The sequence below is a fragment of the Puccinia triticina genome, chromosome 17A (assembly GCF_026914185.1).
Source record: "Puccinia triticina chromosome 17A, complete sequence".
Taxonomy (NCBI): domain Eukaryota; kingdom Fungi; phylum Basidiomycota; class Pucciniomycetes; order Pucciniales; family Pucciniaceae; genus Puccinia; species Puccinia triticina.
In genome coordinates, this window is record NC_070574.1 from 2,098,192 (window position 1) to 2,109,074 (window position 10,883).

The following is a 10,883-nucleotide window of genomic DNA, read 5'->3' on the forward strand; positions in this document are numbered from 1 at the left end:
TTCAAGAGCCACTTACCCAATGGACAGTCATTCGCTGTGGGGGAGCGGAGCACGGCATGATCCAAGATGCTGGTCATAATCAAATTTTATTTACACAATATTACTTACTGTGAACAAGACAAATCTCACAACAATTGATCCTCAATCTACAGAATTGTTTTGCTGAATTATGTTGAGGCCTGGTAGCAAATTGAAAGCTCACGGCTCAAGGCCCGGTTTGCAGCAGGTTGGACCAACAGGAGCGTGCTTCTGACTTCTTCTGGCTCTCCTGGTTTGCAATTGGTATATTTTCATGGGCACTACGTGAGTGTTGCTAAAAGGGGTAACAATTTGGGGATAGCCATCAGATTGTTACAACAAAAAAAATAGGAAGGAACGCTACAAAATTGTCACAAGAACAAAAAACAGCTACACACCTCCCTTGCCCTTGCTCTCTTTCCGGATTGAGCTGTGGTGCAAGAAAATTCTGAAAATCCTTGTTTGCCTCAAGTTTTTGGATCTGAGACATGCGGTGGATTAATGTACCTTCCAATTCACCTACAACAGGCAAAATGTGCTCATCAGTACAACCAATCAAGCACGGCTAGAGGAATCACTCACCCAGTCGCCCATTGGTATTCAAAGTGCTCAGCTTCCCAATCATCCTCTCCCCTGCAAATTCAGTGACACCACCTAATGGCCCCCACAAGGCCATTTGTTCAGGGACATGCAATTCGTAGTGGTGGTTTGGTTGGACAACTAGGTCTGTGTAAATCTGCTCCGGAGTAGATGTGTACCTATTGTACATTTGATTAAATCGGACCATGTGGGAGGGTCAGATTGTCCTTGAACAGACTAAGTGGGTGCATTGAACTAGACTTGAGATGTTCTGCATGATGAGGGACAATTGGGGTGCTGCTTTATCTTCGTAACATTGCTGACAAACATCTTGGGTACAATAAGTGGAATGACATATACAAAGAGCGTATACCACTGAGATGCCTTCAGTTTTCCACACTTGGCCTTCCCCAAATCGCTTGGAATGATGCCAACCTCGGTAGGGAGGACCACCTTGGCTAGTGCACGACAAAAGTAGTCCATTTCTTCATTGGTCAACAACCCTCTTATCCCCTGACCAAGCTTGACATCATCGTTGCTACTATCCCCGTCATCACTCTCTGCTTCATCTGGTTCATGTCCGTGTAAGCCATCCAATCGTGGTCTTTTTCTGCTAGTTGACTCTTGAGCACCCCAAAGTTTTGCCTCCTTGAACGATAGAGTTTGAAAGCCCCAGCGTTTGCAAAAGTGATGCATCAGGACACCTTCCATCCAATTATGCAAGATTCCCAATGCAACATGTCTGACCGGATCACGGCAAGTCAATTGGTTGAGCTCCGAGTATTGTACGCCAGTACCTCGTAGAAGTTTCTCCCGGCCGCTCAGTGTTTTTGTTGCCAGCCACAGATTCAAAGACCTTTGCACTTCTGATCCGTACCTTGGGGGTCTGATCTTCATTTGGTTACAATCGTCACTCTTGACACCACACCATGAGCAGAAGTAATTGGCCAAGTGAGATGCATACCCACAAACCTTGTGTGTTGCACCCATATCACCAACAACGGGTAATAGCTTTACTTCTACCAAGCGGCCATCCGGATAAGCTGCCGTTTTGATTTTAATTGGTGCTGCAAGTTGGACCAGCTCATCAATCAACGGCTTGATTAGGTGTGAGATTGTAGTCATACTTGGGTACTGTGGTCCTGGGGTAATGCCCAATAGGAATGTGTATTGAGTCTTGTTCCGCATCATTGGTGGAAGGTTCATGCAATTCATAAGAATTACCCCAATTGATTGCTGTCGTCCAGCAAGTTTGTTTCCAGTAGGGTTAAACCAATCAACAAAGAGGTTGAAAACTAGTCCGAGTGAATTAGATGTTTCCGTATTTTCATTCCAGCGTAATCCTTTCCAAGCTGAGCCTTGTTGGATGTCAATGAGAGTTTTGCCTGAAGTGTTTTCAATGTGTGTTTGCCAAGCGTCAATTTCACTTTCAATTGAAGGAAGATTGAGAAACCATTGGAGCCAGTCCAAAAGACTTTGGCTGACAAAGACTGTCGCAGGTATGCTGACCAAGGAAAACTGACGATTGCACAAGCGGAACTGATACGGTTGGAATTTTCCAAGGTGGGAATTGCCGACAAATAATTGCTTTTCTTTGAACAGAGGTGATCCACATACTCAAGCCCTAGGAGTTTTGCAATAGGTGCAGTGGTTGGGCAAATCTGGTGGTTTGTATAGCTTGAAACATGTTGGGCAACAGATCGTCTCTTGAACCTTGATCTGATAGTTCTCTTGAGGATTGTGCGAGGATCTTTAGGGATAGTTGAGAGTCCATGCGGGTTTGTTTCTGCATTGCCAATAATCTTCATGATCAGGTTCCATGCAATCTGACATTGTTTCAATCCAACATTTCCATAGAGATGTAGCCAGCATATAAAAAAACCCATCATTTCTACAAAAAAGAAGACAAAATGTGTTAGAATAACTTCAATTAAGAAGTGTGAATGATTTATAAACAAAAGCCTGCCATCTATTGGAGCCTGTCGAAGCGTGGTAGGGGAATCATCAGTCAGTTGTGCTGAATTCTCACTTGCCAAATCTGAATTGGATTGAGATGTATGTGATGGTTTGGTAGATTGATGTGAGATATGAACTTGGGTACCAATTGATGTATGTTGAATGCGATCGTCACTTTGATGCTTCATTTTATTTCAAGCAGACATGAAACGGCCGTTGATGTTTGTTCCGGTGGGATCAGTGACCGTGAACTTGATACATATCAAACATGTGCAGATTAACATGATGATGGTGACACCCCAAGCGGACCTGTGGGTAAGATGAAAGGGAGAGGGGGTGTGTACATTAGCCGGGTTGACTTGAATTGTATAACAATTTATGTATGACATTGGGTTAAATAAACTTACCTGGCTTGAAGTGTTGATTGGTGGCAGGCTGTTGCTTGTTGTGTTGCTTGTTGTGGGAAGTTGTCGCTTGATGTGTCACTTGTTGTGGGAAGTTGTTGCTTGTGGGAATCGGGGCTTGTGGGCTGGCCCCTGACCAGACAAATTTTGACAGGCATGGCGACTGACCTGTCACGCAGGTGTCCTCAAATGCATTTTGAGCCCGCGCGCAAATCCCCATGATGACAATTATGCAAAATTGTCAGCTGTTTGCATGCGGTGTCAGTGGTATAAGAACAGCTCTCATGAATAGAAGGTCGTGGGTTCAAATCCCACAACACACAATTCTTTTCACCTGAGTAATTTCAACACTTTGGGTGCTGCGGAAAACTCTTTGCGCATGTGGGGGTCGTTGAGCTTAACCCAGGTACTGCATCCTGTGAACCAGCAGATTTGTGCAAGGATTGCATTGATGCTTCAGGATAGGCCGGAAACTTGACAAGCTATTGTGTTTTGCAGAATTGTCGGATCATTTTCCAAAATTTCTAGTTTTGTTGACCGGGGGCAATCACATATTGTTTTTATATCTTTTCCAATCTTTTCTGCATGTTGCACCTGACAGATGTCAGGTGAGGCTCAAGGCCAAATCCACCCCCTGAGCCAATGTCCTCTAGTAGATTGTCTTGGAGTTGGGTTTGAGACAACCCTGCAAGTTCATATTTAGAACCGGAGTGCCTTTTTTAACCCACCAGCCACTGCCCATGGCCATTGGCTGCTGCCATCTGCACTTATCTCTACCTTGAGGAGAGGAATGTTGGCATAACCAGCAACAAACATTTTGATATTCTGAGCTGGTGGAAGGTCAATGCCACCTGCTTTCCAACCCTTCCAAAGCTTGCCAAGGGAATCTTGATGTCCCCGGTGACCTCTGTGGCATTGGAATCAGCCTTTTCCACTTGGGGCTGTGTCTTGGAAGACTGCCAAGACACAGCCTGAGCAAAGAAACCATGGAAGCACTCTTATGTGCTCAAGACTGGATTAAGAAAAAGTAGCCTGTTCTTTCCTTCTTTCTTTGTGAAACTCTTCTTTATTTTCCATTCTCTTCTATAAATTTTCTTTTATAGTTGCTCTAGTTGAATACATGTACTTAGAATTGCAAAAAACCATGTCTCCTCCTAGGTTCCTCCAGAAATACCTTCTTTTTGAGAGTGTTTGTACCTGACCCGTGGGCCCCCAGGGGACTCTGCCTGCAGGCCACCCACCTTGGCCCGACAAGGCGGCGCTGCAAAGCCTGGGTCTGTCTCATTGCAGACACTGGTGTGTGCCAGACAGCAAAATCTGAGGTTTTGGCGCGGCACGGCCTGTCCAATTAAGTTGCGGGCTGAGGCGGGCTAGCCCGTGGGTGGCCTGAGCCTGCCCAATTTTCAACCCTGATTCATATTCATTTTCATTTGCTCCCACAAGTCAGCCCTGTGTATCTAGTCTACTTAAACATAGCCTAGCCCAGAGCAATTCCATCATTGGTTCTCCTCTATCTTTTTTGCACCCCATCTTGAGCCACATCCAGTGAGATCCTCATCCTTTCTGCCCTTTCTCAAGCCTCAGGCTCATCTTTTTCACTGTTTGTGTGGTCCGCAGTCAAAAAATCAACATTAATGTTGCTGAATAAAAGGAGTTGAGCTGGGCATGTGGGCTCTGCAGTGGCACAGCCGCCTTGGCCTCTAGTTGCTGTATTATGGTCAGTCTGGGCAAGGGTGGGCCGTTACATTACCTGTAATTGGGAATGTAACTGTAACATAAACTTAAAGGTTAAGTCATGCATCAGTTACAGATATCTTAATTTTAGTGACAATATCCACAGGGGAAAAAGGGGTGTTTTTTCCTATTTAAGTTACAAAGATAGTTTAAACAAACTGAGTTCCATTACTTTTTGGCCAAATGTAGGTAAATTAGCTGTAAATTTTGATGAGAGGTGAAAAATGATGGCTGTTTTGATCAACATGAGTACATTATATTTGGCTCAAGTTGATGGTAAACAGTCCAGAATGCCAAGTCAAAAGAGGTTTACACAGAGGATTGGACCCACAACCTGCACAACAGGCAAGGCTTAACCACTAAGCTAAATTCATCTTGCAAGTATGTTGCAAAACTTGGCAGGTACGGTATCCAAAAACACAAAAAACAAAACAAAAAATAGAAAGGGTTATTTTACGCTACATTATCCAAAAAAATAAGTTAGGTTACTCAAGCGGACCATTTGAATAACTAAAAAAAAAAAATGGTCTCCAAAAAGGCCCCTGTAACATACTGTAGTTTAACTGCCCACCCTTGGGGTGGGGGGTTTTGCCAAATAAACTGTAAATTGAAAACACCAATGGTAACACCAGGGGATGAAATTTAATTTTGGGGTTTGGCTGTGGGGAATCCATATCCAAATGATTGATTTACCCCAGCTGAGTGAGCCTAACATCACTGCATTTACATATGTATTAGTAAATATCTCAACAGTATTGCAAAACAATTTTGATATTTTGACCCCAGTTGCCTCAATTCCCCATTATGAAGCTTTTGCCTTGATTTCTGTATGAAAAACCTGTAAACAAAGATTAATTCCAGCAGGTTTCAGCAAGAAACTGTAATCACAAATTCAAGTGTGAGCTGAGCCAACACTGTCTGTATATATCAATCAGGGTTTCATATAAATATTCACACAGGCATTCAAAACATCCCTAATGGCTTTGGGGGAGCATATTGATCTCTGAAAGATACAAATACCCTAATTAACCACTCTCATTATTCCCAAGCTATCATCATCAGCCCTGTTAAATTTCACTATTTTCTTACATAGAATAAACAAAATATCCATATTTCAATTTTCAGATATGGCTGCTTGGATAATATTGGCACTGCTCATGGTTAAGCATTCTACCAAATTTTTATCTTGAGTTTCTGGATCTCAATCCAATCATCAATCTGACAATCAATGGTTTTTTTTTTTTTTTGCAGCAACTTCTTGGAGGGAGCTTAGGAGCAGAGCATGCGCTAGAAAACACTCAACAATACTCCAGCTTTGCGGGTCTACAAAAGCCATTGAGCTCTGCAAGTCACTGCTCCACCTCCATTGTCTGTGAAAAGCCATTCAGTAAGGGTGATTTGATATTGAATATTGAAACATCTGGCCAGAATTTCCATGTAAGTGTTCTGCATTGACCTTTTCCAACCTTGTGCAATTATGGGGATCATGCATGGCCTGATGGGTTTGTGATCTTGTTTTGGGAATCCAAGTCTATTAAAACCAGAGTTTTGTGGGAAAAAAATTCAAGGGTTTCCCCTATTTTTTATCCACAAAACAACAAAGAAAGGGTTTTCCCTATCTTTTAATCACACAAAAGCAAAAAAGGCTTCCCCTATCTGAGGAAAGCCTCTGCAAAAAACACAACCTAGCCCAACACCAGCCAAAGCTGCTGCACCCAGGCCCATACTGCCGCCCAACTCACCGGATGGGTCAAACAGTATGTAAGGAAGGCCCCCAGCAGCGCGGTGGCAATCTGCTAAGTGGGGGCCAGCTCTTTAACCCCCCAGGCTGTGCAAATGCAAAAGCAGCAGCGGGAGAGCGTGAGACGCACCGCCAGCTGGAATTACAGACAAAACGGATGCGGCTGGGGGGAGAATCTGACTGGCCAGCTCGCGGTCTTATATACCCGAGCCCGCAGGCCTCTGGCTTCGAGTTGGACTTGCCACCGCGTCCACAACAACACTGCCATGGCAAAAAAGCCACCGCCATGGAACCAACGCCACCACCGATATGTACAGCAAACGCAGACCAACACTACCATGGCAAAAACGCCACCGCCATGGAACAAACGCCACCACCAATATGTACAGAAAACGCAGGAAACGCGCCGGCCAAAGCCAAAACCTATCGGTGACCAGTAACATCTCCCCTTGATGACCGGTCTGTGCCGGTCATCGAGGGAGTAGCACCTCCCCTCGATGTCAGGTACACACCGGTCATCGAGAGGAGTAGCACCTCCCCTCGATGACTGGTACACACCGGTCATCAAGGGGAATAACACCTCCTCTGGATGACCGGTGTATACCGGTCAACGCGAGGAGGTGTGAGTCCCCTCAATGGCCGGTAAAGACAGGTCATCGAGAGGAGTAGCACTTCCCCTCGATGACTGGTACACACCGGTCATCGAGAGGAGTAGCACCTCCCCTCGATGTCCGGGACACACCGGTCATCGAGAGGAGTAGCACCTCCCCTCGATGACTGGTACACACCGGTCATCGAGGGGAATAACACCTCCTCTGGATGACCGGTGTATACCGGTCAACGCAAGGAGGTGTGAGTCCCCTCGATGGCCGGTAAAGACAGGTCATCGAGAGGAGTAGCACCTCCCCTCGATGACCGGTACACACCAGTCATCCAGAGAAGTTGTTATTCCCCTTGATGACCGGTCTGGCCGGTCATTGAGAGGAGGTGCTACTCCCCTCGGTGACCGGCACAGACCGGTCATTGAGAGGAGATGTTACTCCCCTCGATGACCGGTGATGACCGGTCATCGAGAGGGGGTCTTATTACCCTCGATGACCGGTCTGTGCCGGTCATCGGGAGGTGTGACTGATGACCGGTCCGCGCCGGTCATCGAGAGGTGTGATTGATGACCGGTCTGTGAGTCCCCTCGATGACCGGTACAGACCGGTCATCAAGAGGTGTGATTCCCCTCAATGACCGGTGTGTACCAGTCATCGAGGGGAGGTGCTACTCCTCTCGATGACCGGTGATGGTCGGTCATCGAGAGGAGGTGTTATTACCCTCGATGACCAGTCTGTCTTGACCTCTTTAATTCCTTCTCCCTTGCTCACTGGTTAAAATCTTTCCTAGCTCCACATTGTAGCAATCAATTATCAAGCTGGCCTGCCTGTCCTTGGCCTGAATTTTTTTCTTGTTTTCGGGTCTTCTTGATGCCACTGTTTGAATACCAGTGATCAATCTGATTTTGTTTTTCCCTCAGGAAACAAGGGTTGTTGTTTTGAAATTTTTTCTTGTATCTGACTTTAAAGTTGGAATAAATTATAATAAGACTCAGTGACAACCATATTGGACTTTCAAACTCTCCAGCTACTTAGGCAAACTGAAAGCTTTTTCTAATGGAGCAGTGGAGACTGTCAAAATTTGAGCTGGTGGAATGACAAATCTGTTCAGCAGATATGATTTTGATCTCAATGATGGGAAGGCATCAAGCTTATCATGTGTACTTTAGGATTCCCATTTAACCTCAACGCCAAATTCAACTCCCAGTTCCAGGCAACAAGGCTAACTTACTCAGGCTATGCAGATGTCCATTCAAATTGAAATGAAAAGACCCATCAGTACTGGAATAGGATAAGGAAATTTAATAATATGCTGATACAGGTCTCAGGGTTTTATTTATGTATCTATCCTTTTACATATTCTGGAGTTTATGAATGCATTTCATATTTAACATTTGCTTTCAAGAGGGCATTTACTGGCCTGTGGAGAAGAATGGGGAAAGGGGCTGATGATAAATTTTCCCTGAACTCCTAAATTTGCAGCGGCAAAGCCGCCTTGGCCTCTAGTGAATATTAAAAGCCTGAAAAAAGAATTACAGTGGATGGGGATCATCTTACCCAACTTCAATCCAACCAGGATGCTGGCTTGAGTATCACGGATATAGATTTACCTGCAAATGCACAGGTCTTGCTACAAGTTGATGAAACTTCCAAGGGCATCACACCCCAGTGGCAGAGTCAGCATGAATCAGAAACCCATGAAGATCAGGATAAATCTTGTTGTGATGCACCTTGTTGGGATGCACATTGTTGTGGTGATTTCAATAGGTGGGGTGGGCTATGCATGACTATTACCTTTTTTGTCATTGCTGGAATCATGCTTGCTATATTTTGGCCAACATTTTGGTGAGCAACTTCTGCTGAATTATAGCTGATCCCCTTTATTGAACCATCAAACTAATCTTTGGTGGCTTTTCCTCTCCTTTCTTGCACAAAGGGTGCATTAAAACTATCTGGGTGGAATTTATTTGTTTTCGAACTCTATGGAAAACATGCCATTCATAAAATATGACTCTGGTTTTCCCTTGCCAGAACTGAACAAAAGATCAAAATAGGTGGATTTGAAAATTTTCTTTACTCATTGTTCATGAATCACCCATCTTTCACCACCAATTCCCTATTTATTGCCCTCTTATTTCAGGCTGCTTTTTTTCTTCCATCTCTTACTCTTTATCATTGTCCCCAATCCACACACTATTGTTCCCAAGGGAAGCCCAATAAGCCCTCAAGTGTTCTGTATCTCAATCATTTGCCATATCCACTCTTTTTTGCACAACCCAGCTCATCCTGTCTTTTTTGATCCCTTTTGATCTTCATTTATATTTGAGTTTGGTCTGCTATATTTCTGAATAACTCAAGTCTGGCTGTTTCATCCTCTCTTTCATTCACACATTTTGTTTCTCACATCAAAATGGTCTATGGGTGTGGTTTTCTATGTGAAGTAAGTTATTCTAGTATGGTGGGATACTAACCAATAGTGATGTGAATACATTGGGAATGAGGTTCTGCACCAAACGTCTGGGCTCCAAGTAGCTTCCCATGAGGTCATTGACTCAGGCAAGGGTGACTGCTCAGCTTACTACATTTTGATGGATGCAGAGAGATTGACTATGTAGGTGGGCAGAGATCTATCAGTGCCACCGCATGGCGTCTCGTTTCTTTTCTGGGTTGGGACGTACATTGGACGATGGACTCAATCCGAAAGAGTTGCTTCCATGGACCAAGCTCGTCAGCTCTTCGTGGGTCGGCGAGAGCAGTGTGAGGCGGGACAACTGATGCCGGATTTATCAGCGGCAGTTTTCGGCAGTTTCCAACAGTTTTCCATGGTTCAATCTTCCGGAGCAATCCCACAACTTCTGAGACTGCAAGAGAGGCATTGAGATCTCGTTCGCGCCTGCCGGGATAGAACGGGGTAAGTTGATTTAGAAAAGGTGGCTCGAGGGGGAACGGCCGAAGACTGACCGATGTGCTCCATCTCTCGGGAGACGACTGCCTTGATCTTGTTGAGCACCCTGAGTCCGTTGGGCAGGAATCTCCATATCCCGCTGGAGCTCTGTTTGATGAAGCCGACGCGTACAAGTACCGACACATCTCATTCGCCTGCTTCTGCGTCCGCTGGCGTGTTTCGTTGGTTCTGGACCCTGGTATATCGCTGACCCATCTCGCTGGGTGGTCAATCTAGTCCTGCACTGTGCCATGGTCTACCTCGAGGCTTGGTGTTCGTAGTCTTCTCTTCATTGTTGGATTTAAGAGGGAAAGACAATGATCAATGTCCATATGGCCTATACAAATCATTAACAGAAATTTATTGAAAGTCAAAACAGCATCCAACTTACCAACACAATAATACATCATCATCATAATCTCTGGTACTCTCCACGCAGCTCCAAGCTTACCATATATCACCAGTAACCAAGCACTGCGATACTTGAAGGCTAGAGTTCAGAGAAAAAAGGAGGATGATAACAAAACAGATAAGGGTAGTATGTGCCATCAAGTGACTTGACTTTCTTATCCTAGAATTGGTTTCAAGTGGTTGTATGGGAACAAACTGTATGAATACAGGACCAGACCACCCGCAGCAGCCGTCAAGGAAGCTAGCGCGGTCAAGCCCGCCTTGATCCTGTCTGATTTTCGACGAAATGGCTGGACTTGTGGATACCGCGCAGCGTCCTTGCCACTGCTGACGGTGCTTCTCTCGTGCTTCTCCTATCTGAGCTCGTCACCAGATCTTTCCATGCACTCCAGCTTCCTATCTGTCTAACTGGGCTCTCCAAAAAAGTGGATTGGCTGCACAGCTGACAGACCCCCTCGGTCCTCGAGCCCGCCGCAGTCCGACCCCAGCAGACA